At 48.0% G+C, this 12,912-nt stretch overlaps 1 protein-coding gene across 1 annotated transcript in view; it reads right to left on the bottom strand.

Moving 5' to 3' along the window:
• The window catches only part of FAM102A (family with sequence similarity 102 member A), a 75,268-nt gene extending 73,413 nt beyond the window's left edge, over positions 1-1,855 (bottom strand). Inside the window, 1 exon segment of the mRNA XM_048513085.1 lies at positions 1,726-1,855. The gene's annotated coding sequence lies outside the window, so the exon portion shown is untranslated.
• Positions 1,856-12,912: the final 11,057 nt, after the last annotated feature.

Raw genomic sequence — 12,912 nt, 5'->3', positions numbered from 1 at the left:
ATCATCTTTGGGCACCCTTGGCCCTGCCCCTGTTGTCATCAACATGGGTGGTGCAAAGGCAGCCCGAGGACACTGCTTCCCAGGCCTTGCCCCCCCCCTCCCGGCTCCTAGCCAGCAGTCCCTTCTGCCCTCTCCTCTGGGGAGAGCAGAAGGAACTGAAATGCACCGTGCACAGCTCCTTTGCTTTTATAAGCATAGGGGCAGGGCTCGGGGGGTGGAGCCCCACCCCCTGTGCCCTGCCCCCTGGCATTGTGGGGGGCACCCGGAGAATGGCTGTCTCTGGGTGCCATTTTCCTCCTGGGACAGTGGGAAGAAGCCTTGTTATGGTACTTCAGCGCGTCAGACTCCCTCCTCCTCCAGGAAGCTGGGGATAAGGTGGAGACTTGCCTAATTCACTAAATTACAAGCAAGCTACAGAAAATCCAGCCGGCCTCAGGCGCAGTGGTAATGGGGCCAGATGCGGCCTGGACTCTGAATGGAGGATGTCAGGGTCAGCGGGAGGCAGGCTGGACAGTATGGTAGCTGCTCTTAACGAAGATTTAAGTTAACTACTGTTTTGAAAATTGCAAACACCCCAGTGGACCACAGCAAAAGGTAACCTAAGCAAGACTGGAGGCAGCTCACTCCCCACCCCCCTTCACTAAGGGGCCCAGGAACCAAATCACTTATTACAGGTAAGCTAAGAGATCCAGAGCATTCACTTCTGTTTCAAAAATTCAATCTACCTCCTTGGCTGAGGAGGAATATTTTTGATGAAAACAAGAAATAGATCACACAAGGCTGCAATCAAACCACTCTTGTTTTAACCCTTCACTTGGAAACCCTACAGAGGTCAAACTACGGCAGAGATGCCAGAACACACATTACAAATAGAGAGGAAAAACTAACAGAGCAGATGGAATATCTAGCCAGAGAGACTGGGCTCAGATCCCTGCTCAGCCATGAAACTAGTTAGATGATCTTGGGCTAGTCACATTCTACCTCACTGTGATGGCGAATCAGAAGAAAGAATAGCTGTGTACATGGTATTGAGCTCCCTACAGCACCTCCCTAGCATGTCAATCTAGGATCTAGGGAAACCCAGTTTAAATCCTCATTCTGCCATGCAAGCTTGGCCGGTAACTTTGGGCCTGAACAACCTCTTCACACAGGCTATCTGACCTTACAGGGCTGTTGTGAGGGTAAAATGGAGGACAGGACAACAATGTAAGTTGCTTCGAGTCCCCACCAGGGACAAAGTAAGGGCATAAATAAAATCAATAAATAAAATAATAGCAGAGTAGAAATAGGTCTCCAAGATAAAACACTAGCCTACTACAGCAAGAAGAGGAGACGTGTCATGATATTTGAAAACAAATAGATTGGGTAATGCCACAATAAGGCTGTAGGTATTATTATTATTATTATTATTATTATTATTATTATTATTATTATTATTGATTAGATTTAATGAACTGCCCACCCCCAAAGGGCTCTGGGCGGTGTACAACAAAACGATAAGTACGACAATAATACACAATAAATAAATAATTAAAACCCATAACCTAAACTGTATAGAACACAGCAGCATTACATATCCAGTAAACAATAGTGGGGGCGCCCGATCCCAAGGCTGGGATATTAAAGGGCAAATATACTAATAGAAGTAAACCCCTTTCAGCCCCCACCCAACCCAGGATTCCGGTATAGGAGAAAGATGCTCCACATTTCCGTCAAGAAACTTACAGTGAGTTAACGTGACGGGACCAAACACGATAGTTACATTACTCCGTTCGTAGCCAAATCAAGAAGGGAGGTTGCGCCGCACCTGAAATGTTTCAGTGAGGTTTACTGGGCCAGAACCCACCTCACCACCTCCATGAAGCCTGACCTTATTTACCACCTACGACTACGGCTGCTAGCCCGCCAGTCTCTCATACAATTGCACAATGCATGCAAATGTCACAGGCAGGACCTTATGCATTCCAGTGACTCCTCTGTTGGCTGGTTCCCCTCCTTCCTCTCTGTACACGTGTCATATAAACATAAAAAAAAAAAACCTGCCAAAGAAAGAAAGGTCAGGAGGACGAGTTGGATGAAGCAGAACCGCAGAAGAACCTGCTTCGAGCGCCTCTGCCACAACTGCATGCCTGGCTGGCTTTACTCGGGAGTCAGCCTCCCTTGGCCCAAGGAGGCTGATTCCCCAGGAAGGGTTGCATGGGGCAACATCAGAAGTATTTAAAGGGGCCCACAAGACCACCCCCCCCAAACACCCTCCACCCCCTCCAAGTTTGCACCTGGGAAGGAAAAGAAGAAGAAACCCCTCCCCAGGAAACACATCCCCAGCCCCCCAAGAGAGACCCACTCTTTCCACAACTGAATGCAACCTCCCCAACCCATAAACCAGCCCTGTTCTCAGCTCCCCGAAGCTGAAAACGATCCTTTCCCCTCCCACAAGCTCCATTTTGAAACCCTCGAGAAACCCCCCCTCACACACACCCCAGTTTACGACCAGCTGCCCCTCAGAGCGATGAGAGCCCCCCATTTTGGGACTGGGGCGGGTGTGGGGGGGGCGTCCCAGCTGCAGCGCGATTCTCTTACCTTCCCCTCTCGCTGGCCCTGCCAGCACTGCGCTGATTGCGCCCGCTACGCCAACAGCGTAAAAGGGGGCGGGAGAGCAACCCGACCGGCTCAAAGGGAGAGGGTAAAATGCTCTCTGTAGATTGGACAGAAAGGGCAAAGAAGGGGGAGAAGGGGAGTTCGGGCTTTCTATTGGGTCCCGGAAGCCCTGACAGGAAATGGCAGCGCGGCGATTGGTGGGAGGGGCCTTCAGTCACGCTGAAAAGGGCCCGCCCTCTCCCTCCTCCGTTTTTCTGTTCTGTTCGCTGTTACCTCAGGCGAAGGGGAGGGAGGGAGCGAGCAGCTGCTCCATAGTAGTAGCAATGGGGGAGAGAATAAAAGGGGAGCAGCACCTAAGTGGTTAACATTAGCGGGGGGGGGGGATGGTGGAGCTGAACAAATGTGCAAATCAGATGAAGTCCCACTTTTGAAAACACTGGCTGCAATTTACGCAGGGGTGGTTACTGGGCTCCATTATACAGCAGCTGACACACAGCCACAAAGCCTTGAGTTGTGCTCTGCTTGCAGGATAAAACTACCTGACCAACATCTGGCTGAAAATGTGCAATGCTTAAAAAAGGCGCTTACTATTTCTTGGTCTCTGATGAATTAGTGCCTGTAAGCCTCTTAAGAAATGCTGCCGGTTGAGTCTGGGTATCTCAAGCATACCAGATCATCTTTCCCTCTTACAAAATCCAAGGCAGTGTATAGCTTATGCTCTCGCACGCTGTAATGCTATGCCATCTGTTTTACTCTCTGCAGAAAGAGTCTGCCCTTGTGATTCAGGCACTATTGAAACAGTACAAACATATTTGATTCTTCTGGTCATTCTGTGCTGAGATTCAGGCTAAGTTCTTAACTCTCATTCTTGCACTGAGAGCTGACTCCTCTGTTGCAGCTTTGACTTCCTTTCTTACCATTCTAAAACTGGCTCTCTTTCTATTTCCTGGTCTGCACCTGACAAATTAGTGCCAGTATGCCTCTAAGAAATGCTGCTGGTTGAGTCTGGGAATCTCGGCTTGCATGTGAGAGCATAAGCTTTGTGCGATCTCAGATGTTGTAAGAGAAAGATATTCAGCTATATGGCCTGATGTGCTTGGGATTCCCAGACTCCAGAGAGTACCATGTACGGAAAGAGTGATTCAGGCACTATTGAAACCACACAACTTATTTTATTCATCTGGTCATTCTATGTTGAGATACAGGCTAAGTTCTTAACCCCTGTTCTTGCACTGAGAGCTGACTCCTCTTTTGCACCTTTGATGTCCCTTTTATTAAATAGCCCTTCCGCAGATCTGTGTGAAAGGATAGCTAGTTTCCTATCTTCTGTCCATCAATTCTACACTGTCTTTACTGGTCAGTCTCTTTCTATTTTGAATTGTTGATAACGGATTGTAAAATAGCAAATTTTTTGAACATAAGAGATGCCATGAATTTCAAGGTAAATATGGTCAATTTACCATATTCAACTGTAACAGACACACACTAATTGCTCAGTAGGGTTGCCAATCTCTAGCTGCGGCATGGAGATCTCCTAGGATCACAACAGATCTCCAGACTACAGAGAGCCATTCCCATGGAGAAAATGGTTGCTTTGGAGGGTGAAGTCTAGATAGATACAATTATAAAGCATACTGAGGAACAAGGCCTGCTGAGAGAAAATTGGCATGGCTTCAGTAAAGGCAAATTCTGCCTCACCTAGCTTTTGAAATTCTTTGAGAAAGAAAATAAGCCTGTAGGTAGAAGAAGAGTTGGATTTATATCCCCCCCCCCCCTTCTCTCCCATAGGAAACTCAAAGGGGTTTGCAAACTCCTTACCCTTCCCCTGCTGTGACTAGCCCAAGGTCTCCCAGCTGGCATGTGTTGGAGTGTACAGGCTAATCTGAATTCCCCAGATAAGCCTCCAGAGCTGGCGGCAGAGCGGGGAATCAAACCCAGTTCCTCCAGATTAGAGTACACCTGCTCTTAACCACTACGCCACTGCTGCTCCTGGTGATCCAGTTGACATTGTATATTTGGACTTCCAAAAGTGGATAACTCAATGAAAAAGTCAACTCAGTGTGTGGCGGTGGTGAAAACGGCAAACTTCATGCTGAGGATTATTAAGAAAAGGGCTCAGAAGAAAACTGTCTGTTATAATGCCCCTGTATAGGATTGTAACATGGCCTCACTTGGTATACTCTGTATAATTCTGGTAACCATTTCTCAAAAAAGACACTGGAGAGCTGAAAAAACATAGAAAAGATAATTGACCAACTGGAGCACATTTCCTATGAGGGAAGGCAAAAGAGACTTTCATTTGAGAAAACAAATGCCTGAGGGAAGATAGGATAAATGTTTATAAAATGATGCATGGGATGGATAACTTTTTCTCCCTCTCCAAAGTAGTGAAATTTGGAGGCACCCAATGAAGTTGACGAGCAATAGATTCAGAGCAGAGAAAAGGAACTCCTTCTTTATCCAAAGAACGATTAAAATGTGAAATTTCCTGCTAGAGGACGTTGTAATGGTCGCAAGCATAGTTGGCTTAAAAGAGGATTAGACAAATTCATGGAGGAGAGATCTTTTAGTGGCTACTACCAATGGACCCTGAAGGGATCCTTCACATTTTGGGGCAGTAAACCTTTGAATATGGTGCTAGGAAGTGACATCAGGGGAAGACCTTGGCCTTCTACAATAACTGGTGGGCAGGATGGGAGACAGGATGCTGGACTAGATGGGCCACTGGTCTGTATTCCAAATTCCAAATGAGTATTCCAAATGAGGCCATGCCCATTGGCCATGCTAGAAGGGGCTGATGGGAAGTGTAGTCCATGAACATCTGGAGAGCCACAGGTTGCAGACTCCATCCAATACTTATCCCTTGTTCCTGCTTTTTGGTTCTTGTTCACTCCTGCAGCATTTCAATGGATGTTGAATCTGTTTCTTTGGAAGGGGGGGGGATGGTGAATTACTGCTTTTCTCTTTTCAGCAAAACTGACCGCTTGTAACGTCTCTGTATTTTTCATGATCATCATTTTGTAGGCTGCGTTCAGGGGTTCCAACTAGAACCAGATTTTTTGCCAAGCTCATTTGTGCCTCATTCCCCTCCTCCTTGTGCACAGAGTGATAAAGAAATCCTGGCTAGAAACTAACTACCATAACTTATGTCCAGGCATACAGATGCAAATGAATTAGCATCCTCAAAACCCCTGAGAATTACACCACAGCTTAATCCAGATTTAGAATTCTCTGATAAGAGAGTGTAGATTCACAATGACCGGACTGCTGTAACCGCTTAGAGATCTAAGGTATGTACCCTTGTTTAGTATAAGTATCAGGCACCAATGAACCATAGGAATCCTAGCAGAAAACAAACAAATCCCAGATCCCCAACAAAGCGGATCATGTAAGACTGAAATCAAGCCCTAACCTTGGCCTAAGATTTATTTATTTATTTATTTATTATATTTATTATTTGATTTAATATACCGCCCTATCCCCAAAGGGCTCAGGGCGGTGAACAATATAAAAGCATATATAAACATAAACATATAAAAGTTTAAAATTTTCATTCTAAAACAGTATCCCACGAACCCATATGCAACCCTCCCAAGAAGAATGATGGGTCCCGATGATGTTAGGGACCCTATACAGCAGGGGGGAGGATGAAAGCAGAGGGAAGACACCCTCAGCTGGCTAGGTCTCTCCGAGGTCTCGGTGCGAATCAATTAGGTCTTGCAGGCCCTCTGTGGAACTCCTCCAAGGTCCCACAGGGCCCGGACAGCTGAGTGAGTAGAGGTGTTCCCACCAGGCAGGAGCCCAGAGCAGTAAAGGCCCCTGGCCGAAAGTGGAAAGAACCAGCAGCATCATTGAGGGGCCAGGGATCTCCAGGTAAATTGGCCCTCTGCTGAGCGCCAGAGGAAACATTTCGGGACATATGGGGGTAATTGTCTGGGTCCCAGAAGAGTACGAGGGGTCCCCAAGGCACTTGTCTTGAGGCCTTAAAGTTGGTCAACACCAACTTACCTTGAAAATGATTCGGAACTCCACTGGGAGCCAATGCAGCTGGCGCAGCACAGGCTGGATATGATCCCCAGATGGCGCTGCCTGTAAGCAACCGTGCCGCCGCATGTTGGACCAGTTTTAGCTTCGAATCCAGGCATAAAGTGGGAAGAGCCAGCGTGAAGCCCGAGTTACAAGTTACAATAGTCTAGCCTGGGAGGTGACATTGTGCTGCATGGATCACAGTGGCTAAGGTCAGGCGTTGGAGAGGAAGCGGTTCAGCCCGTCGGGCCTGTCGAGAATGGGAGAAAAAGCTACAACCCGGGTTGTATGGAGCCCACCTGGGTCTCCATTGAAAAGAGCCGTTTTAATCCAGAGTGGACCCCCCCAGTGCTGTGGGCCGGAGGGAGTGTCGGGCAGCCAATGCTGACCCCCTCCCACAATCGGGCGGCTGACAGGAATTCCCAATCTCCACCCCCCGGCCAAGCCAGGAGGGATCTCCGTGCCGATGGATTAAAGTTTTAACCTGCTCTGTTTGTAACCAACCAGCTTAACCAGCCTTGCCAAACAATGCTGTAGAGCTGCAGGGGCGGTGAGAGCAGCTCCCCGCCTCCATCGACAGAATGAGCTGAGTGTCATCCAGCATACTGATGGCAGACCAGCCCAAAGAAGCTCCATTACTCAACTTCGAGCAAGGGTCGCATATAGCATGTTAAATAACAGTAGGGACAACAATGCCCCCTGAGTGCTAACACCACAACTACCGAAGCTGGGCGGTACCTCTGGGAAGGCTTTTGTCCCCACACCACACTTGCTGACTCCGCCCCGGAGGCATCCAGACAATCCATTGAAGGCGACAGTGCCCGGACCCCGAGAGGCTGGCACAGGCCCGGTGGAGCCAAAGGTGCGTGAGTGCGAAGCCATCATTGACAAGCGCTCGCGGTGAGATCTAACAACACCAGCAGCTTGGCCGGAATCCACGCTCTCTCCCGGTCAAGTTGCATACGGAGGCGTATCTGTGACAGCTGATGAGAACCGCTCTCCGTCCCATGCCCAGCACGGAAGCCCGGGACTGGAAGGGAATTCCGAGAAAGCTGATGTTTCATCCAGGAAACCCTGAAGCTGCTCCAACACCACTCTCTCAATTACCTTCCCCAGAAACGAAAGATTCGAGACGGGGCGGTAATTGGCCAGATCTCTAGGATCTAACGATGGTCTTTTCAAGAGTGGGCGGACCACTGCCTCCTTCAACCCATCTGGAAAGACTCCTTGCTCCTTGCTCAATTTAAATGCTTTTGAACAATTCACTTCCTTCGCTTGGAAAAAAACCCCAGTGTTTTCCTAAATACTACGACACTGACGTTATGGATATCTTTTATGATTATTTCTCTTGACTTCCCCTCTGGACTTTACCCTGATGTTTATAGCAACCAGGAATGAGTGTTAAAGTTGACTGGGATCATAAATCTTGCCCTTTGCACGCATATTTACCCTATGACTTGTACAAAAGAAATTTTTTTGGGTAAAAGCCTGAGTGTTTGCTTTATAATAAACTGGACAATGTGACTGATATAAATAAACAGGCTGGGTTAAGAGCCCGGGGAATTGCTGAACACACTGTAATTTAACAATGTTTAATTCCCACCGCTCTACGTCGTGCTTTGCAAAAGGCAGGCAAGCAAGATCTAGGATGACCACCGTGCAGTACTGAAGCCCGTCTTGCTGGTACTTTGCATACATATGTGTACGTGATCAACAACAGCATTTAAAGAGCAATCTAGGATAACAATCATTTTATGTGCTCATAATTTCGCTTTCCTCCTTCAGAGAGCCATTCGTTCAGTAAAAATAGTGCCATATTAGTGTCCGGCATGCAGAACCATGGGGCTGCAGTCCTGCTGTTTTCACTGCATAGTCACCCCGTGTTCTAAGATGCTGAGAAGCAATTTCCCCCCTCCTTTCCTACAACATGATGGTGCATTCCTGCACCTCCTGGAGTTTCCTCAGTTTTGCTCCAGTCTCTTTCAAACGTGCTTTGTTGCAAAGTTTTGGGAAAGATCCCAGTAATGGTTGCCTTGGGGGTGGCAAGTTTGGGTTTAGAGCCCCTGTCCCCAAGACTGTTTCTGTCTCTTTCAGCAGGGGAAGGTGCTTTTTGCTTTTAAATCAGCAATTAAATATTGTTACATCCAGTGGTGGGATTCAAATAATTTAACAACTGGTTGTTTACAAGCACCATTTTAACAACTGGTTCTGGTGGATCTTGTTCCTAACGTTTCGCCTGCATCTGTGGCGGGCATCTTCAGAGGTGTATCAGAGAAGATGCCAGCCACAGACGCAGGCGAAACATTAGGAACAAGATCCACCAGACCACGGCCACACAGCCCGGAAAACCCGCCAGAACCAGTTGAATCCGGCCGTGAAAGCCTTTGACAATACATTTTAACAACTGTTTCTGCTGAAGTGGTGCCAACCTGCTGAATCCCATCACCGGTTATATCCATATAACACAACATGTGTAAGGGTAACACTTAAGTCTCCAGCTCAGGGGTAGGGAACCTGCGGCTCTCCAGATGTTCAGGAACTACAATTCCCATCAGCCCCTGCCAGCATGGCCAATTGGCCATGCTGACAGGGGCTGCTGGGAATTGTAGTTCCTGAACATCTGGAGAGCCGCAGGGTCCCTACCCCTGCTCTAGCTCCTTTATTTACAGAGATACAAGGGGACAGGCAACTGAGGGGCTAGAGCAGATGTCACCAACATGGTACCCACAGGTACTTCCCATGATGCCCACTAGTACTTCTTCTGGCACACCCCACGCTAGTCAGAAAGTGTGTGGGGCTGATGTAAGGTGTGGGTTTTGTTTGCTGCCTTCATTTAAATGTACAGGTTCTCCTCAGCTGAAATACTAGGAACAGCTACGGCATTATAGGGAGGACTGCTAAGCATTCAGGCTTTCCTTAATGACTGTGCAGTCCCATTTCCCATTCCCTATACCACCCAACTTTACGCCTTTCCCGAGCTTGCGGTCTTCCCAATGGAGGAGGACTGTGTGCCCACTCAGAGTGATAATGCAAAGTCCAACAGGTCATATTAGTCAATGGCTTGACTCTGAACCAGGCAGCTTCCTGTGTTCACCATGGTTGACACGTAGGGTTGCCACCTTGAGGGTAACACCTGGAGATCTCCCAGAATTCTAGTGCTCAACTACTGAGGTCAGTTCCACTGTGTGTAGAAAAAGGGCTGCTGAGCAGAGGTGGGATCCAGCAGGTTCTCACAGGTTCCCGAGAGTAGGTTACTAATTATTTGTGTGTGCCGAGAGGGGGTTACTAATTAGTGATTTTGCCACGTGATTTTTGTCTTAGTTACGCCCCTCCTCCGCTCCTCAGCAGTAGCGTGCAGAACTTGGAGCAGTCTAGCAGGAGGTGCGTGGCAGCCTGCGCGCATTTGTTTCCCGCCCAAGGACTGGCGCAGCGGCTGTGTCCTTGCCACAGCCCCGCCCCCGGAATGCCCGGCCACGCCCCCGTCATGCCCCGTCCAGCCCCATTGGTGCTACGCCACTGTTTGAATCCCACCCCCATGGGAACCTGTTACTAAAATTTTTGGATCCCATCACTGCTGCTGAGGTCCTTCCCCCCCCCCCCCCCAGATTCCTCTCACAAATCACAGAAATTTCGCAACCAGAGCTAAAAATCCTGATGGCAAGCAAAACTTTTGCAAAGTGCAGAGGAAGATGCTGCATTTGGCTTCACTTTCTACGGCAGCCATTTTGGGTTTGTGTTCATCTCCTGTGGTGGCCATTTTGGGGTCTTGCCCACCACCCTGAAAAAGGTTTAAGATCCTTGGGATAGAGATTTTTTTTTTAAAAGGAAGCTGGGAATTCAGAATACAAGACTCACATATTGTTACATTGATCGATCTGATGATATTCAATTGCCAAGTAAACAAAAAGCTCAGTGGTCCATGGCTGTTACTAGGGTCCCCCTTTCTCAGATGGGTCATCTCAGATGTGTGCTTTCTCGTATGGCTGTTACTAGGGTCCCCCTCTCTCAGATGTCTGCTGTCTGATTCCATGTTGGCTAAATTCACTTTGACAACCGTTTCAGGAGGTGGCAATGCTACGCTTTGGAGAAGGCACCATCAAGGCTGTCTGTCAAAAACTTTGGGTGGGAGACTGATTCCCTCACCGACGGAACATCTGCATGTCTATCCATTGCCAGAGGGGCTTGCAAAACCTAGATCTATCAGTGTGATTTTATCAGCAAAGTCAAGTCTTCTGGAATACACAATCCAATTACTATCAAGCAACCAGGCAGGCGTGATTGCTTTTGCAGACTCTGAATGTCTCCTCCCAACCTGACTCAGGCAATGGGTGAAACCTCCACCCTGCGAGAACTTGTGTCCACTCAGATGCAATCACCTTTTGTTACCTTTCTGGGAAGCCCCCTTCTCGGAGCTTTTTAATGAAATAATTCTCTGCAGTAGCTGTGGTTTGGGCCTTAGAGCCAGGAATGAGCACCTTTGTGTGTTTGTGTGTGTGTGTGTTTGTGCGCATGCTATCAAGTCACATGACCCCATGCGGTTTTCAAGGCCAAAGACATTCAGGGACAGTTTGCCGTTGCCTGCCTCTGCATCACAACCCTGGCGATTGCCCACCCAAATACTAACCAGGATCGACCCTGCTTCTCTTCTGTGATCTGACAAGATCAGGCTATACCAGTGGTGGGATCCAAAAATTTTAGTAACAGGTTCCCATGGTGGTGGGATTCAAACTGTGGCGTAGCGCCAATGGGGCTGGGCGGGGCACAACGGGGGTGGGGCCAGGCATTCCTGGGGCGGGGCATTCCTGGGCGGGGCTGTGGCAAGGACGCAGCCGCTGCGCCGGTCCTTGGGCGGGAAACAAATGCACGCAGGCGCAGGGTGCCACGCACGCCGGTGCACCTCCTGCTAGACTGCTTCAAGTTCTGCGCGCTACTGCTGAGAGGAGGGGCGTAACTAAGGCAAAAATCACATGGCAAAATCACCAATTAGTAACCCCCTCTCGGCACACACAAATAATTAGTAACCTACTCTAGGGGACCTGCGAGAACCTGCTGGATCCCACCTTTGCTCCCAAGCCCCCTCCAACTCTCCCCAAACATCAAACATCATCACTAGGACCCACCAGAGCACTCAACTACAAGAAGGTCCATGAAGGAGCCACAGACTGATCTTCCATCCAGCGCTCATCTTTATCCCAAACATATAACTTGGTATAACTTGGGGCCATCCAAGTTATGGCAGTGAGTGCTTTAGGATGGAAGAAACCAGACAAAACCCTGTCTCTTGGAACACACACGCTGAAGAACCCATGGAAACAACACAAGACACTATTTTCCCATTTGGTGGCATTATTCTATGATAGCCAGGGACTCTAAGCATGTAGCTTTTCAGCTTAAATGAAAAACAGCCTTTTGATCTGCTTGTTGGGCTGCATTAATTCAGTTTCCTGTTATCAGGATGGCTAAATTTGCATCTTCTGAATAAAGGCTTATCCTAAGCAGGTTTGCTGAGGATCCTAATAAACTGTGTTCTATCAGATTTGCTCCCAGTAAAATGTTTGTAGGGGGCCACTGACTGGGCTTTTCTGCATTCTCATTTTACTCGCTTATGAGTTCTTGTTGCTCGGAGGGGGAAGTTGTTCTGGATGTGTTTTGCTCCATCTAGTGATATATTCAATACTGTTAAAGGCTTTCACGGCCGGAATCACTGGGGTGCTGTGTGGTTTCCGGGCTGTATGGCCGTGTTCTAGCAGCATTTTCTCCTGACGTTTCGCCTGCATCTGTGGCTGGCATCTTCAGCCACAGATGCAGGTGAAATTTCAGGAGAGAATGCTGCTAGAACACGGCCATACAGCCTGGAAACCACACAGCATCCCAGTTATTCAACATTGTTTTTGCTTTATGTCTGCAGTTTAAATGTGCTGGAAGATACGCTGGACATAAACCAATGTAATATCGAATTGACCACTAGAGGGAGGAAAACACATGCAGAAAAGGAAAAAAGAATTGAAGCAGGGGAGAGATGAGAGCTCATCTGATGGAATGCTTCTACACACAAAATTTCATGCCTATAGAAATCTAGCACATCAAGGAGAAAACAACAAACTTTGTCTTCTTACTAATACTTTTCTGTGTAGAGGGAGTTTGAGCAGCAACCAGAGGTCACAGAAAGAAAGAACCAACAAAGGGCAGAGAAAGAAAGCGAATCTTTATTGAATCTTTACTGGCGAAAAGAAGCAATATCAGTCCTGTGTCAATTAATTCTTTTACACAAGTATATTAAAAAAACAT

Source organism: Sphaerodactylus townsendi, linkage group LG12 (genome assembly GCF_021028975.2).
Source record: "Sphaerodactylus townsendi isolate TG3544 linkage group LG12, MPM_Stown_v2.3, whole genome shotgun sequence".
NCBI lineage: Eukaryota > Metazoa > Chordata > Lepidosauria > Squamata > Sphaerodactylidae > Sphaerodactylus > Sphaerodactylus townsendi.
Note: the sequence above shows the minus strand (reverse complement) of the source record. Positions and strands in the feature narration are given on the sequence as shown.